This window comes from Carcharodon carcharias, chromosome 3 (assembly GCF_017639515.1).
Source record: "Carcharodon carcharias isolate sCarCar2 chromosome 3, sCarCar2.pri, whole genome shotgun sequence".
NCBI classification, from domain to species: domain Eukaryota; kingdom Metazoa; phylum Chordata; class Chondrichthyes; order Lamniformes; family Lamnidae; genus Carcharodon; species Carcharodon carcharias.
The window spans coordinates 161,778,830-161,781,647 of NC_054469.1; the positions used below are offsets into that span (position 1 = coordinate 161,778,830).

General features: G+C 41.4%; 1 non-coding gene across 1 annotated transcript; it reads right to left on the bottom strand.

The window, feature by feature from the left end:
- Positions 1 to 806: 806 nt before the first annotated feature.
- On the bottom strand, positions 807 to 935 carry LOC121276624. The gene has a single exon (XR_005942706.1). It is a non-coding gene; the product is annotated as a U11 spliceosomal RNA (small nuclear RNA).
- Positions 936 to 2,818: the final 1,883 nt, after the last annotated feature.

Sequence of the window (2,818 nt, forward strand, 5' to 3'; positions counted from 1 at the left end):
GCTGATTGGCTAATGTTTCTGATGGTTGCCTGGAATGACCCCATAGCAGTTCAGTGTTTCTAACTGCTATGGCCAGTGGCAATACTGCAGTAGCTGTGCAGGTCTGCAGGCTGCAGCATGTCAGATAACTGACTAGTGACACAATCTCTGTTAATCAGCTGTGAAGCTGGCATTGACTATTTTTAAAAGTACTTGCTGGGTCATTTAAATCAACTCTGCTTTTTCATCACTGTCTAGAGTCAAGAGACAGCTGCTTTATATGGATGTACTTTATGCATTAATGAGGTGGTAATGCTAGAAAAAGGATATATGGTATCAATATATCATTACTGACTTACTTAACTACACCGACTCATTGTAGTCCAGCTGCTTCTAACATCATGCAGAAGTGACAAAATAAAAGATCAATTTCTCATCTACGTCTGCCCAGCTATTGCCCAAGGTTGGTGGGTGGACAGTGATAAGGTTTAGAAAATCTTTAATCACTTGCACCTTCCCGTCACCCACCCCCCACCCACCTTTTATTGGCACATCTCAATTTGAGGCAATGCTTTAAAGTGTCCACATTTGGCAATGTTCCAGAATCATGTGTACTTGAGAATTATTTCCTTTATACAGTTGTACAGATCATGAAAGGATATGACATAAGGTTTAGGTGCATTACAGGAGCTTTGCATTGAATAATCAAGAGTTCACAGAACACTGACTGGATAAGCAGGAGTGCTATATTGTGTCATTAATCACCAAGTTATGCAGCTTATGCGAATACGCCTCAATAATAGAAAAAAAGCCTTTAACTTTTCTTTCGGAGCGCCGAGACAAACGATCACCAGCAGCTCCAAGAAACAAAAATTGTGTTTCCGAAATCTCTTGATATCGATTCCGCAAGGATAAAACACAAGCGCTTCGTCCGTGTGCTATTCACAGCAGAGGCAGACTGGTGGAGTAGCTAAACATATTTAAATCAGTAGTCTGATGAGTGTAATCATTTCTCAGCCGGATTACTGGGCCAAACAGCTTGAGGAGGCGGAGCCTCTGACCTCAGTGAAAGGATTTCAGCCTGTTGGAAGCTGACCTTCTGACAGTTGTGCAAGGAGCAATACTGGTGTCAGGGTTCACCAGGGAAGCATCTGCCCTTTCTGTCCTCTTGTCAAGCTATAGGAAGGTGTACAGACATAGGATCTGGGAAACTTGTAAATCCCCTTGAATATTTCTTTGTCAATTATTGGAATTGTTTGTGTTATAGCATATAAAACTTAGTAAAATGACTTTTCCAAAATCTCTAATATTGAATCCTAACAAAGAAATTTTGGAAAATCCTGAGAATTGATTCCCTCAAATATCAGAGAAATATATTGAAATAAATATATTTTTGCTCCTTCAAGCAGAAAGACAATTCTTCAGCAGAAAGCACATTCACATACACAAACGTACAGCACAGAATGGTCTTCAACTAAATAGCTAAAAATACCCTGTAAAAGAGTCCAGATATGTACTGTGAACATGATGTAAGCTTTATTGTACAGAACAACTCTTGAAGACCACACCTCACCCTCAGGAATTTTCCCTTGCTTTTATCAAAATCAGAAAGATTATGAACCTTTAAATAGCCTTTGGATCCTTAAAGAAAAAAAATTTCCTTTTCTCTACTTATTCCCAAATATCAGGCCACTCACTGGTGACAAGGCCCCAGACTTTTGGCAGTGCAGCCTTGAATCAAATCACTGAAGGTTGTGCAAAGATTTTCTGGAGGGACTCAACCCCCAAAGGCATACGGGACACTTGCTTTATCAATCGAGGCATAGATTCCAAAAATAGGGAGGTCATGTTGGAGCTGTATAGAAACACAAGTTATGAAGAGAGGTTGGATAGACTTGGGTTGTTTTTGCTGGAGCAGAGAAGACTGAGGGGTGACCTGATCGCAGTGTACGTGATTATGAGGGGCATGGACAGGGTGGATAGGGAGCAGCTGTTCCCCTTAGTTGAAGGGTCAGTCTTAAGGGGATATAAGTTCAAGGTGAGGGGCAGGAGGTTTAGGGGGGATATGAGGAAAAACTTTTTTTTTTACCCAGGGGCTGGTGACAGTCTGGAATGCACTGCCTGGGAGGGCGGTGGAGGCAGGTTGCCTCACATCCTTTAATAAGTACCTGGATGAGCACTTAGCACATCATAACATTCGAGGCTATGGGCCAAGTGCTGGTAAATGGGGTTAGGTAGGTAGGTAGTTCAGGTGTTTCTCACGTGTTGGGTGCAGACTCAATAGGCCGAAGGGCCTCTTCTGCACTGTGTGATACTGTGATTCTTCACTACAAGGAAGTTTTTGGCCTCAGCTTTGCTAGTGCATTTCAGAAAATCATTTCATGGAGAAATAACAGGTGCGGTACAAATATACAAATGTTTAAGTAGTTGTTTGGTTAAAGGGCACATGTTATCAAAGCATTTTGTCTTGCACTCATCAGGACAATTCACAAGAATACCAAATGTAAAGGGAACAACAATTTATACTTCATGAGAATAGAATGTTGATTGGTTGGCAAGTGGACTCTGATAAGTCAAGACATTGCCCAGGGGAATGAAGCAGAGGATGGCTGTCACCTAGTTTGTTCAGTTGAAACAGGTGCAATGTGTGCATGTTCTTTCTATCTGCAAAGAACAGGGCCCTGTACGTTAATATACTATCACACGTAAGTTGGCCACATTGAGAGCCCAACTGCTAATCTTAAGTTGATTGTCAGCATAATTTTTAATGCACTCAGTGTTGTTTAGCAAATGTTGTCCAATCGCAGAATCACATCTAACATTACCATGTTCCAGTGGA